Consider the following 15,538-nt stretch of genomic DNA (forward strand, 5'->3'; position numbering starts at 1 on the left):
TGGTTGTGGGTCTGGTCTCAGTCATGACTGTGCAGCCACTTTATAATCAGCAATTAAAAGTCAGTCAAGGTGAAAGGCTTCAGTCATCATGGACGTTGTGCTTTTTGTATTCTGAATCAGCGCTGTGTTTTTTCTACCGAAATTCCCGCCGGCTCAGGGCCATTTGTCATTTTGTCAAAAAAAACAAAAAAAAAAAGCTGCAGCCAAACGCGGTGATTTTACAAAGGAGTTCTGCTGGCATCAGCACATCAAATCCATGTGAAAAATGTTCATGGAAGCATATATGTGAGGAAAAACCGGGCCAGATCTTCAGAGGAGCAGATCACTTGGAACCTTCAACCTTTCGCCGGGTGACTTTTGGCCCTGGCATTTTGTCCCTGTTTGGCTTGCTCTCTTCGTTCTGTTGTCCAAATGTCACCAGAGTGGCTGTATGTGTGGAGGTGCGTGTGTGTGTGTGGGCGTCGCCAGAATGGAGTCTGTCTTCTAGAATAATAACTCGGCAGTAAAGTGGCGCCGGGGCAGAGGGTGACACTCGGCACGCAGTCCACCTACTCTGTAATTACCCAGCGGTCAATTAAGGCAAAATTGACGGCACGTTGGGGGGGGGACGGGCTAAAGAAAGGCCATGACAGTTCTGTCGGCTCGGCGGGGGCGGGCCCCTCCGCTGCGTGACAGCTCGGCCCCGCCCACTTTCCTTCGTTTCCGGCGCACTGGCTCGGCAGTGGGTTAATGAGACAGTAAATCGGAGCGGGATTAGAGGCGGGCGGGCGGGCGGGCGGGCGGGGTGACCTCTGGCGAGTCTTCAGATACTTGATCAACATCAGAGCGCATCACCGGCGGGGCGGCGGCGGCTTATTGAGGTCGAGTCACAACTCTCGCCAAACAAATGCTTCCGCTTATTTACTCTGTCAGGCCGTATCGATCGGCTCCGCCTCCCGAGCTCTAAAGGAAAAAATGAAGCGTGATGTTGATGCATGTCGTCCGCAGGCAGGCGATGTCACCGGTCCTGCAACGGACGCTGCTGGGGACATCAGGAGGACCAGTGTCAGAGCCGTGAGTTCCCTTCCACGCCCTGCATCTCACTACACCAGGTTCACCGGAACCCGCCCAGGTTCAAACCCCACTTACTACCACCGTGTCCCTGAGCAGGACACTTAACCCGGGGGGACACTGTCCCTGTAACTACTGATTGTGAAGTCGCTCTGGATAAGGGCATGTGGTAAATGCTGTAAATGTACCGTAATTTCCCAGGATGCATCAGAATGCGTTCAGGTTTCAGCACCGCAGTCCATCAGACGTGATGGAAACCTGGTGTTTCAGTGCTTCATCTTATATAATTATAGAAATAGCTCTCAAAAAAAGAGAAATATCTCTTTTTTTTTTTTTTCGTTCTTTTTTTCCAGGCCAGTTGTTAGCAGCTGAGCTATAAAATTCTTTTCTTTGAAAAAAAAAAATCCCCTCGTCCTTGCCTGAAGTTGACCGCAGCCTCCTCGCATCTCCTGGCGCGGGGGACGGAGACGCGCCAGCTCCACGGCCGGGGGACACGCTCTCGGTTTCACTTGGCGGTGACCCCCCCGTGACTCAGCTCCGGCGTGGGAGGCAATTATGGAGGGAGGCGGAGAGGCGAGAAGACGAGGCGCTCGGCGGCGCCGCTGGCCTCCGGCGGTCTACTTTAGTAATTACCAGTCGGCAACGCGGAGAACGAAAAACAGGAGTTCGCAACACGTCCGTCCGTCAAAGAGGGGAGAACTTCAGTAGAACAAAACAGCCGAGATTTCCACGCCGAACGGCATATCCACGAACGTATAAAACACCGGCGGTTTGGCCGCAGTTACCTGCAGCAAACATCACTGACCTCCAGGGTCCATTGAAAGATGCCAATAAAACAATATTGGTTTAATGGGACATTTCAGCTTTTGTCTTCAGGCATTAAACCGGCGCTTTTCTGTGTGCTTGGCTCCTCAGTGACGAAGACGGTGTGCGCCGAGCAGTGTGACGGCCGCTGCTTCGGCCCCTACGTCAGCGACTGCCACCGGGAGTGCGCCGGGGGCTGCTCAGGTCCAAAGGACACCGACTGCTTCGTACGTCACACGTCCCGCCGTCACAAAGTCGGTTTCAAGCCGCGGCGCGGTGGCTCGGCCCCCACTGACCTTTCTAACATTTTCCCCAAAGAACCTTCTAGTGGCCACCAAACAGCCGCGGTGACAATAGCCCGCCGGCACATCCATCGAGGCGTGCGTGCGGGTTGGAACCGCTGATGAAATGTTCGCCAAACGCGTTAATGAAGAGAACGTTTCACCGTCGGCACGACGCCGCGGATCAATGCTTCCAATTTCCTTCCCGTTTAGTGGCAGGAAGCGGGAGGCTCTTCCTAACCGCCATAAACGGCGCCAAACGCGTGACACTCCGGTTTAATATCGGTGACAGGTGCCATGTCAGGGCATGAAAAGGTGCCGTAGATCCCCCGCTGTTACACCGGCGTCACGCTGATACATCCTGACATGTGTCATAACAGCGGCGCGTCAAAATGTGCCGCCGCCTGACGCGCGCCTTGTGTTTTATTCAGGCCTGCACCAACTTTAACGACAGCGGGGCCTGCGTCACCCAGTGTCCCCAGCCGCTGGTCTACAACCCCACCTCCTTCCAGCTGGAGCAGAACCCCAACGCCAAGTACACCTACGGGGCCTTCTGCGTCAAGAAGTGTCCACGTACGGAACCGCGGCACCACACTCACACTCACAGAGGCCGGCGCCGCCGCCACCGCCACTAACTCAGCCTGCCCTCCACAGATAACTTCGTGGTGGACCAGAGCTCCTGCGTGCGCGCCTGCCCCAGCAACAAAGATGAGGTGGAGGAGAACCGCGTCAAAATCTGCGTCCCCTGCACCGACATTTGCCCCAAAGGTGAAGGGTGATTCTTTTAATCACTCGATTATTCTGGGAAGAGGGGTAATGAGGGAAATCTGCGGGAAAATGATAATGCAGCAGCATCGCGCGGCGGCTGAACTGGGGCGAATAAATCACCATCAGATGTGGGTTCCACCGGTTAATCACGGCCACATTCATCATTCTTCCCCGGGTTACGGCGGCCATTAACTGGAATTGATGCAGATGTAGTAAATTAATTAAAGTGTGGAATTTGCCATCGTGGAAAGTGTAATGCATGGAGCAGTGGGGACCCTGCAGGAAGAGAACATTAGTAGAGGAACGGAATAAATACGAGGGGACTTTACTTAGCAGTGCTGGTGGCATATGTGTTTTGTGGCTTTCTTTATTCTTTCTTTCTTTCTTTCTTTCTTTCTTTCTCATGTGTGTGTGTGTGTGTGTGTGTGTTTCAGTGTGTGACGGGATAGGGACCGGCAGTTTGCAGACGGCGCAGACTGTGGACTCCAGCAACATTAATAAATTCGTCAATTGCACCAAGATCAATGGCAACCTGATCTTCCTCATCACTGGCATCAAAGGGTGGGAATCCACCACGTCCACCAAACAGGCCGTAATCTGCTCAGACTGTTGCGTCTCTCACAGTTCCACCCTTTTTATCACGGGCTTTATACAAGCTCGACTCTGATTGGCTAGGAGGTGCCCTGTCTTTTCATCACAGGTTAATCGGTTTGCCTTCAGCGCTTTTCCACGGATGTACCATGAATCGCTTTAAGATCGATACGAAAGCGTGAGGTTTAAAAGCATGAAAATTTGTTATGATGCAATTTTTTTTACATATAAATTCAAAGTCGAAGTTTCTCGGTGTGGGAACAGCAGCAGCGTGCAAACTGCATGAAACATGCAACACCTACTGTATTTAATTCTGCAGTAATTATTTGTCTTTAGCCAGTTTCATTTTTGCATTTGTTTTTATATTTTAAATTTTAGATGCACTTTTGACACAGTAATTGATATTAAAGATCGTGCACTGTGTGATGGGACCTTGAGTCCAGCCGTCCGGTGTGCCGTGGTGTCTGGCACCGTTTTAAGGCCGCTGACTCAGCGCTGGTCTGTGGTGGGCATCTGATGGGCTTCAGACACCGACTGATGTTCTCAGGAGGCCGTACCCTCAGACCCGACATGTCAGGGGTGATGGATTGTCCTCTGACCTCTGCAGGGCATTGTTCCCCGACGTCCATCCACTGAAGAGCATGTTCTCTTTTGCTCTCATGTTGTCCTTCATATGGCTCTTGTCTTTTAAAATGAAGGTGAAAAAGCGGACTGATAATGGCAGAGTTTCCAATAATAACGAGTCTCTTACCTGGAGAGGGTTCGAGAAGCATCAGAGAATCAGCATCCAACCGCACACCATGGGACCATTTACCTCCATTAACTAAAAAAGGACCAAACACACACAAGTGCACGTGCCAAGCCGCCAAAAATGGGTCCATTTCACACATTCCGCAGGAATTCTATTCCTGAGAAGTTGCCCAATGACGATACACCATGCAGCACAAGCGTGATGAGTTTTACACAATGCAGAGTACATGAGCGACTGTAAAAAGTGCAAATCTGTTTCCGAACGAGACCAATAGAGAGTTGTTGGTGCATCGGTGCTGGGTCTCGACGTAATACCTGGCTTGTTTAATCTTGTTCAGGGACTCGTACCACGGGATTGGGGCCTTGGACCCGGAGCGGCTCAACGTGTTCCGCACGGTGAAGGAGATCACAGGTAAGGCAGCTCCTGTCCACGCTCTTCCTGGAAACGCTGCATCTGTCTCTTTACGAGAGAGGAGGTGGAGAAGTGGAGTATTTATTTGTTTGGTAATGCCCATTAGGATGCTGGGAGATGAACTATACCTCAAGTTTAAGGCCCTTTGTCACATTAGATTCCATCTCACCATTGTGCCAAATAGCTAATGGAGTGAAACTGCATTTTCATAATGAAAAGCCAAGCAACAAGGAAGAGCAATGACAGGCATGGAAATGTGCAATCCCGCCGGTGTCTGCCCGGGCAATATTAATCAATAAAGCATGTGCCAACCGGAGAAATCACCAGCAGCGGAATCAAAACTCATTCTTTTAATTAGCTTGATATTGTCTTCATTCCTGGTGCGTGCTTTTCTCGAGAGTAATGGGCCTGTTTTTGTTGCCTTGGAGAAGCAATAAAAGTGCAACTCCTGATGATGCCCAGAAATATGAGCAGTCATTGTTACAATGCTGGTTATTGTCAATTTATAGCCCCCCGCCCGGCCCTCCCTCGCCGCGCCCGGCCTGTGTCGTGCCACTGATTTATGCGAGGGCAATATCGGCTGCGACAGTCTATAAAAGGGACGGCTAAGCAATGATTTTTATTGTCCCTGCAGCCAATGTTGCCGAAAGACAAGAGAAAGGAAAAGTTCTTGATACAAGCGCTGGAATGGTGCGGTCGATATAAACAGGGCATTACACGACTGTAATGGTGGAGAACTCTCCATCACAGTCACTGCTGGCCAAATGGCTCCGCGTTGCTGCTCAGGTTCACACCGGGCCGTGATGGATGGTGCTAAAACTCGTCTCCCCACTGGACCTTTTGGACGGGAAGTGGCGCTCTTCTCGCCGTTCCCTCCTCATGCTTCTTTCCCTTCACTCTTCAAGGTTTTTTAAACATCCAGTCCTGGCCTGAGAACATGACTGACCTCAGTGTCTTCTCCAACCTGGCAACCATCGGAGGCAGGACCCTCTACAGGTAAACGGACGGTAAACCCACGGTTCCATAACAGGAAAATAATCCGCACATCACTGTATATAACGGCAGTGACATTATTTAAAAAGCACATGATCGTAATCATACGTCATTCAATGTGCTTTACAGAGATGAAATAAAAGTGTCAGAGTATCTGTGTTTCATGCTGACAGTCAACAACTGGCATAAATCTAAACGAATAAAAGCATAATGTCTCTGGATGTTGCCACGCCCCCAATTTAAGCTTAAAACTATGCAGTGGGTGGAGTTACATTAATGAAAGTAGTAGACAAAAATTATAATAGAAATATCCGTCTGTTTATCTTTTTATATAAACAATTAGTGCTGATCCAGAACACACAAGAAACTGTAGTCACATCACAAGCCTCCATACGAAAGAATTTGGATCCGGCCTAAAACCTGGACCTTAAATTATTTGAAAATAATTCAAAACAGGCCTTAAAATACCATGTACTGTATGTGAATGTTTCTTGTGGGTTGCTCAGTTGAGCCCATTTCATTTAATTCATTAATAACAAGAAAGATGCACTCAAAAATAAATACATGCATGCACGGGTTTTGCAACTGATAATTACCTAATGGATCATCTTAAGGTCTGATTTCTACCCCCAGATATAGAGCATAGAGTGACACCAGAGTTGGTTCACAGCAGCCTGTTCATTTACTTTACTTTACTTTACTTTATTTTACTTTACTTTATCCAAAGCGACTTACAAGAGGAAGACGGCAGCAATTCTCATTCGATTTCTATAGATTTTGAGTTACAAAACTAAGAGCTCTGATAAGGCCGAACTTGTCTGGAATAGAACATACTGGGAATTGTTAAGTGCTAAACAAAAAAAAATTAATTGTGTGTGTGCATGTGTGTGTGTGTGTGTGTGAGTGTGGTGTGTTGACTCGTGTGAAATGCTTTTTGAACAAGTGGGTTTTCAGCTGCTTCTTAAAGGTGGTGGTAGTCTCGGCTAGTCGAATGGAGCAGGACAAATTGTCCCACCAGCCGGGGACAACAAAGGAGAACAGAGTCGATTGGGATTGGAGACCCCGTGAAGAGGGAATTTTCAGTCTCTGGACGCTGCCTGGACGAGGAGCTGCATAGCCTGTTGAGAGTCTAGAAGTAGAATATTGCAATAAGACCATCTCCCTCACACAAGGCCATCGCTGCACTGAACGTTCATGGTGACACATGACCAGAAAAGGAAAATTTGTCTTTATAGAATGTATATGTAGTAAATGTGTGTATTAATATAATTATTTCTACTGTGTTCCTGCGGTTCTTATAAATGTATTTTATGATTACCTGAAAAGCACTATTAGACCATTTTTAATAACCAGTGTAGACGTGGCCTCATTGAGAATGTAGGGGTCGTCTGAGGGGCTCTCGACTGAGGGATGTGTTCCATCTGTCCAATCAGGAGCAAGCATCTGCACTCAGACGCCCTTTTAGACAGTTGAAGGACGTCTGTGGAGCATTTTTGCTTCTGAAAGTTGATATAAACCTTTTGAAACCATGTTGATGTTAATAGTTCCATCTCCCGTGTGGACAAGGCTACATGGCGGCATGGCGGATTTCACGGTGTGTTCCTTGATCGTTCTCCGATCTGATCATTCACTGGCTCTGCCTTTCATTTCCATTCCCCTTTCTAATTACCGTTATTACACCTCGCTTCTGATGAGTGCGATGGAGACCTTCTGTTTTCTCCTCCCTCCTTTACCCAGAGGATCTTGGGCCGTTCAGACGGGCTGAACACCCTACCTGGAAAAAGCCACTTTGATGCATTTCTTTGATTAATATGCTGTTTTAATACCTGCTTTACACAGCAGCAACCACAACCATATTATTTCTAAAGTAGGAAGTGAGATAAGGAAGTAATAATTCCACAGGCGATGCATTAAAAATGTGTCTTTATGCATATTTTACAGCGGTTTATTTGCATCATTACTATTTTACGGTAGTCTTTAAATCATTTACCATTGTTTACCATGCTTGTAACATTATATCCACTGCATCTCTTTAAGCGTCACCTTATCACAGATTAAAGTCCCACGGGGAAATCTGTAAAATGAATAAATATGAACAGGTAAATATGAACCTGTCCACTCTCGGCACAATCGCCCAATCACACGTCAGCATCCCAGGCTTTTACTGCTCAGTTAATACATTCTCAATTCAGTATTCTATTTATTGTTCTGCACATTTCTACAGTATATACAGTATATTACATTATGCTAAAGAGGAGGCATATTTCTTTCAACAGTTGCACGGAATTGAGCATTCCGGCTGAGACGCGGTTTGTAATAGTCCTGGTTGTCCCTGCGTCCCTGGTGGCCGCGCGCTGCCGTTTCATGTCATGTATCATTATGTGCTTGGAGAAGTTATGAGGCGCCTGTGCAGACATGAAAGCGGCGTGGTGTAAATGTCAGCGCCGTTTCCTGTTTGATTCGCCCCTGCAGCGGCATCTCGGTGCTGATCCTGAAGCAGCGCTGGATCTCCTCGCTCCAGTTCCAGTCGCTGAAGGAGATCAGCGCCGGCAACGTCTACATTACCAACAACAGCCAGCTGTGCTACTACAACACCATCAACTGGACCAGCCTGTTCCGCACCGGCAGCCAGAAGGTCCTGATCCGCAGCAACCGGGACTCCAGGGAGTGCAGTGAGTTCTGGACTTTACTACGCTGCAGCACAGCACACGGTGTCACGGTGAAACGTGTCCTCTGCATTTAACCATCACCCTTGGTGAGCAGTTGACGCCATGACAGGCGCCCGGGGAGCAGCGTGTGGGGACGGGACCTTCATCATGGGGACCTCAGTGGCACCTTCGGAACCTTCTGATTACGGGGCCGCTTCCTTAACCACTACCACTGCCCCATACACACAACATGCACACAAACATCTACACACATGATATAAACGGATGAATGTGGTACGTTTGATGGCTTCAGACCGGAGCTGAACATAATCCTATGCGCTACATGTCGTATTGGGGACTACCGAGGTACAGTCCGTCCAGAAAGTATCGACAGCGTATCCATTTTATCACATACAGCCTTGTTCCAAAATGAAATAAATCTTTTTTTCTGAATTTTACACACATTTTTGTGTAGACTGGCACACACCGCATTAAGAGTGAAATTTAGTTGACCTTTGCATGGTGTGATGCGTTCTTGCACAACCAATAGAAACAAAGCATTGAAACGAAGATGGAGGTGAAGTTGAGTACAGTCCGGATTATCAACACTGTATGGAAGGAGAAAATGGAGAAGGAGAAAAGTGGAAGAACCCATAAAGTTCCTGACATTATACAGACCTCTGGAATGTTTGATTTAGCAGCATAAACCACATATTTATAATTGAATTTAACATGACAGTGTGGGTCATATTTATAATTTAGTTTAAAATCTGCTAATTCGTTCGATTTTTAGATTGATGTGCTCAGAAACCTCGACATGTAATAATTTCAGTGGGGGAGTTTCCGGATTACGGTACGATTGGTTGAATTTGCGCTCTGTGAAGACATCTGGCCGCTGTTAAATTGTGCCTGTCGAGTGGGGGGGCAGCGAACCTACAAACAGCACAATTACGGGGAATAAGTGGCACCGCGTGGAAACCGAGGCGAGTGGCTGACGATGCCGACTGCACGTTGGAGGAGGTCTGTGAAAAGGAGCTAATGAAGACGTCCACCGGCTCAGTGTGTGTGTGAGTGTGTGTGTGTGTGTGTGTGTGTGTGAGTGTGTGTTCGCCCGCGGTGCAGCCGCTGATGTAATTAGCGCCTTAATGACAGTGTGGTGTTCGGGATCAATGGCTCCGTTTGTGGACTCATTCATTAGGCTCCTGGCCGCCAATCGATCAGGGTTGGTTTAGACAGCGAGGGGAGAAGATCCCAGGCTTCGGCGCGGCCATGTGACAGGCGTGGTGAGGATTAGCGGCCGGCTTGAGCCGTCAGACAGACAGGAGTCGTCCCTGCGCCCTGTCCCTGTGTGGCCCATTAAAAGGTCACTCGTCCCTGGCTGCTGTTGTCTGTGATCTGTTGCAGGTGTCACCATCGATCGGGGATCAACCAGGAACTATGCAGGAACTTTCCAGCAAAACTTGGCAATCCCGCGAAGCCCGAGGCCATGCTGGCAGAGTGTCCCGCAAACTTCACGAACTTTGCCACGGTTTTTCACTGCTTGTCTTCTCCTTTGTGTGTGTGCAGCCCAAGATCAGATGGTGTGTGACCATTTGTGCTCGGACACGGATGCTGGGGACCAGGACCGGACCAGGTCTCTCCTGTCGCCACTTCAGCAGGGGACGCACGTGCGTGGAGTCCTGCAGTCTGTATGAAGGGTGAGCAGGATATTTTCTGCCGGCCAGATGACCATGTTTTTATACGCAGGGGAGGAGCCTGTAGGCATGATGACAGCTTCCTCGATCTGGACTATTTAAACCCTCCTGTCAATACGTGGCGATGTTATTATTCATCTTGATGTTCTGTTGCTGGGTCACATCACATCTGTTTCATCTAATTCCTCAACTTACTGATGTTCTTCAGAATTTAGCATTTGGGGTTCATCCAAAGTTGCTTTCACAGGAAGTGAAGCAGCAGCGGGCAGCCATGAAAGGTGCCTGCAGAGAAGTGTGTGGGGACCTCAAGGGGACCTCGGTCGCACATTGACGATTCAGGATTCTAACCAGCAACCTTCTGATTACGAGGAGTGTTGAAACGAATCTCATGAGGCAGACGCGGACGATTCAGAACATTTTGGATTATTTCAGAATGACGTTTTTTTGGTGGTTTTCTAGTTAAAAGTAGTGCCGGTTGGGACCGTGGTGCCCTGATCTGTGTACAGCGCCACTCCGGGTACGAGTTTGGCCTCGTCCACACGGACATTTGAAATGAACGCCCACTGAACGGCGTACACGTTTTTTGTTGGGCTTTGTGGCTGGATTCGGTTTAAGGTTCGTCATGATGTCCATAGAAATTGATGGTTAAATACAGAGGACACGTTTCACCGTGTCACCGTGGTGCAGCGCTGCAGTGTCTCACATTGACAATCACTTCACATTGATAATTGAGACATTGACAATCGTAATGGAATCGAATAGTGAGAGCAGTGAAGGGTCCCACCATTGCAGCAAGTGAACTCATGTTTTGTAAGTTTGTAAGATATATACTGGTATTTCTGGTAGTTGATTCCTTATAATAGAAGCTTTCACTGAGAGTGAAATTGTCACCCGGATACAGTCCTGACACATGCAACTACAGATGTGGAATATAGGTTTTTTTTTTATTATTCTATTCTTTTAATTTAGCATGGTACTTTAATATACTGATAAAATACTACAAATAAAACCATTACAAGATATCCAGAGCAGATTTAATAAACAAAAAATAAATAAAATATGCTTCAAATCCCATTGAGACATACCGTTTTGGATTTTGGGCTAGAAATAAATATCCACAGCACTCCTATCTCTAAAGTATCTTAAATTGTTTTTGGAATGACTGACAATGACGTCATGTTCCATGTGGCTCCACCCCCAAATGACACGCTCCCTCTCCCCTGAGTATTAGGGTCTGTGTCTGTATCATGGGCACCCTGGTAAGGTCCCAGACCCGTATGGTGCAGTTGGCATTTCCTCTTGCACTTCCGGGTTGTGGGTTCCTCATCACGTTCCTCACAGGGTTCCTCACAGGGTTCCTCACAGGGTTCCTCACAGGGATCCTCACAGGTGTAACGAGCGTCAGAGTGTCGTGTGATCTGGAGTCTACAGAGCTGTTCTCCAACGCCTGCACTGAGGATCCCCCGTGTCCCCGCGCTGGTATGTGCCACCTGCTGCGGAACTTTGATTACGTAGACACGAGGACCCCTGGACTGTGTGTGAAGCGGCGGGTGGTGGTGCCAGAGAAGTGGGGACCACAGTTCCCCCTTCAGCGAGTAGCGTGGTGGATGATTGGACCCTTTTGCTGTTTAAGTTCTCATACTGGAGATGAACTGTGAGTTCATTTCCTCTCACTCCACCTCTGACCTTTCAGGTATATTTATCTCCATATTTTTTTTTAAATACCAAAACGTTAACATCTAGACCCATTTATTTTTGCAACAAAAAAAAAGGAATCAAATTATTGATGAGCAGAACGGACTGGTTCTAGACTGGTTTCAGAGAAGCTCCGGCTCAGCTCGGCTTGGCAGCATTTAAACATTTTCTGGTGGACCCCGTTATTCTGAAAGCGTGGCATCAGAGGGCCCAGGCTTTTCTGATGTCTTGTTCCTCGCTCTCCCCATTTCATCCAAGTTCATACAGTTAGAGACAGTGGAGGAACACTTTGAAGCCCTCATGACAGATGAAAGGACGCTCAGATGTGTATTAAGATTTGTTCATCACTCCGATTTCTGAAAGGCTTGTTGTCTTTGGCGCACGTTGCCGCGACCGTATCGCGCTCGGTCCTCCTCTCTTGTTGATTTTTGTTTCCAGCCTGGACGGTTTGAGGGTGACTTTGAAGTGGGAGTAAACTGCGGCGCTTTGAAGATAAGAAACGCTGGCCAGTCAGATCAGACGCTCACGCCTCAGCGCCCACTCTGGGAACGGAGACGTGCTCCACGGGAAACTTTGGGCACTTTTCCCCAAAGGCGAAGGGGTGTTTTCTGGCCGGGCGAAGGAGAACCTCGCGTGGACGTGCGAACACGTACACCACTCCGCAGGGATGCGGGGCAGGATTACAGTGCGCCGAGAAGGTTTAATTAAAGCGCCGCGGCTGCGGCCCGGGTGCTGGGAGCGGGAACAGGCCAAATTCCCATTAATCCGCCCGTCTGCGCCTCCGGAACCCACGTCCGAGCGGGAAATGCACGTTCCCCTCGCCAGGGAGGCGCGGGAACAAAAGGCCTTTGTTGGATGTGATTCTGCCTCCGTATCTCCCAGACAAAGGGCCGCTCTGTTCCCCGGATCTTTTTTTATTGGAAGACCCCTCCGCTCGGACGTGGGTTCTCTTCGTTTGCGAGGAGGTGTGTGGAACATCTGGCCGTTTGCTACTGGAACCGCCGGTCCATCTGCTGAGGATTTACTTTAAACAAAAAGCTGCGACAGGCTTGTTAAACATCGCAGCGTTATTCCATCAAAGACTCGGATTTACCGCGTGCGTCGCGGTGTAGGATGGAGAACAGAAATATTTCCATTCATTCTTCTATTAGTCCTGAAAAAGGAAGGTCCACGTCCACGAGTCTCAGGCAGTTGTCAGCCTGGACCCCCTCATCTTCTTTGTTAAAAGCAGCTTGAATGGACTCTGGTTCTGTTTAGGCTCGCAGCCACATCGAGTCGTGTGACAGATGATCGAGGACGGTGGCCTCATTTCAGTCCCCACTTACTGCCGTCTTTGTGCCTGTAATTGTCCTTCGTAAGCCCTAAAAAATTATTATTCACATTTGCCTGGACATGTTTTCCTTCAGCCATGGGGCACACCAGTCTACACCTGCTTCATGTTCTCTGGGTCCTCATGGACTCCTCTAGACCTCTGAAGTTCTCCTCTACTATCTGGAGAATCTGGTGACGCGCTTTCGCTCCCTGAAGTCCAACACAGAGAGAATGAGGAGGAGCTTCTTCCCATTAAAGCATTTCACTGCATATCATACAGTGTATGACTGTGTTCGTGACAAATAAAGTTCGAATTTGATCTGGCTTCGTATGGTGACTTCATGGATCTGCGTTCTAGCAGTGATGTTTGTGGTCTGCACCGTCCTACATTGCTCACCTGTCCTTGGTAGGACCTTGCAGCTGTAGGTCTGTAGCTCCTGACAGTGATACCACATGTGTGGGACGTGAATCAGCATCTTGACTCTTTTTTTGGTTGTTTTATTTGGTGATTCTGTTGATCGGGGACATGGTACGGACCGGAGCTCCATGTCCAGAGCTCTGTTGATATGGAAGAGAATCGTCCCTCTCGTGCCAGGCTTGGACGGCTTGCGGAGCCCCCAGGTGCCGTTCTGGTCGCGGCCATCTGGCCAGAAGGAACAAGAGAGAAGAATCTCTGTCCACCCCCCGGGAGACTGTGCAGGAAAAGAGTGTTTGTCGATTAATTATAATGGCATTAATTATTCATGGATCCCGTCGCTCCACTGTTTAGCATATTGACCCGGCTGAAGGCTTAACTTAATCACAGCAGACTCCAGCTCCCCGAGGCACCACAGCACCAGCAGTGGAAGTTACGGACCTGCAGCCTCAGAGAAGTTGCGAGATGGTGGAGGGAAGCCCACGTGGAGAATTCGGCTCTTTTTTCAGCTTCTCAGCTTCATTTATCAGCATTTATCATGGACGGTAGCTTAAACGAACCTGGTTTAGTGAGGAATTCTGCTTTCTCTGCTCAGAAATGTGGCCTGACAAGACCAGCGCGTGGATACGGGGAATCCGGGCTGTTATTCTGTTATTATATTCCATGAACTTTAATACATAGAAAAACACCCCCCCTGTACATTTACATTTACATTTAAGGCATTTAGCAGACGTCCTTATCCAGAGCGACTTACAACGTGCTTCCATGTCACCATGGATGAAGTGGTCAGTTCTGGTTCACCAGGACCCCCAACTATGAATACAATCTTTTTATTCACTCTGTTCTAGTTTCTATACAGAAGTCAGACAAGAAGAAGGTCACAAGTTCATCTAAATCTTCTCTAAAGAGGAAGGTCTTGAGCTGCCGTGTGAAGGTGCTCAGTGACTGAGCTGGAAGTTCATTCCACCACCGAGGGGCCAAGACGGAGAAGAGTCTAGATGAGCGTCTTCCTCGTACCTTCAGAGATGGAGGGACCAGGCGAGCAGTACTGGAGGCTCGGAGTATACGAGGTGCAGTGTGAGGTGTAATAAGGGCTGTGAGGTAGGATGGTGCTACTCCATGTTTGGCTTTGTAGGCCAGCATCAGTATTTTTAACCTGATGCGTGCAGCTACTGGGAGCCGATGGAGGGAACGTAGCAGAAGGGTGGAGTGGAGAACTTGGGAAGGTTGAAGATCAGTCGTGCTGCTGCATTTTGTATGAGTTGTAGAGGCCGGATGGTACATAGTGGTAGACCAGCTAGAAGGGATTAAAGCCGTAAAAAAGGAATCTTCACCGTAAAGAATGATTCGGTGTTTTAAATGTCTTTTTGGCGTCGGGTGGTGAAGAGCTTTTGGAATCACCTCTGTTCTTGAAGCGAGCTGAGATCATAAACGATCCTTGACCCAACAAAAGTGATGTTACTCAGCTATCATGCTCTAATGAGAGAAGTGTTAATTGCTGCTCATTATGGCCTCTCCCGAGTGCGGCATTTCCATTTTAAATCTGATTGAATCTTCTGCCTCCGCAGGGACGTCCGCGAGTTCGCCAACGGCTCGGCGTGTCTGGAGTGCGACAGCCAGTGTGAGAAGACGGCGGATAAATCTCCGACCTGCCACGGCCCGGTAAAACGTGCTTTCAGCGCTCTCATCCCCTCCCTCCTGGCTGTCCGTCAGGCCGCCGCCCGTGCGTGATTAACGCCGTGATTTATGCAGCGGGCCAATCACCGGAATCGACTGTTTATTTATGTATTCGCCTTTTTATGTGGGCTTCGGGATGCATATTCATGCGCGTTATTTTTGCATGAAAGGCCCTGGCTGGCACTGGCCGTACAATAACCGTAAATCAGACATCCGGACGGACGGGTTGTGTAGACGCCGCAGCGCGCCGATGCTCTTGTTATTTACAGCTGTTAATGTTAATTGTGGATTTGTGCCGCATATTCTGTTGGAAATAATCATTTCTTCACAGATAAAGCAAGACCGACGACAGTCACGCTTGATTATCTCTGTGAATTTTATTTAATGAAGTTAATATTTAAATATTATAGTATTACGTAAATACAGACAAACTCTACCTAATGGACAGA

The 15,538-nt window shown here is 48.4% G+C and overlaps 1 pseudogene; it reads left to right on the plus strand.

Annotated features, from left to right (window-relative positions):
- Positions 1–974: 974 nt before the first annotated feature.
- The window catches only part of LOC114783574 (receptor tyrosine-protein kinase erbB-4-like), a 45,883-nt pseudogene continuing 31,319 nt past the window's right edge, over positions 975–15,538 (plus strand).

The sequence above is a fragment of the Denticeps clupeoides genome, unplaced genomic scaffold (genome assembly GCF_900700375.1).
Source record: "Denticeps clupeoides unplaced genomic scaffold, fDenClu1.1, whole genome shotgun sequence".
Lineage (NCBI taxonomy): Eukaryota > Metazoa > Chordata > Actinopteri > Clupeiformes > Denticipitidae > Denticeps > Denticeps clupeoides.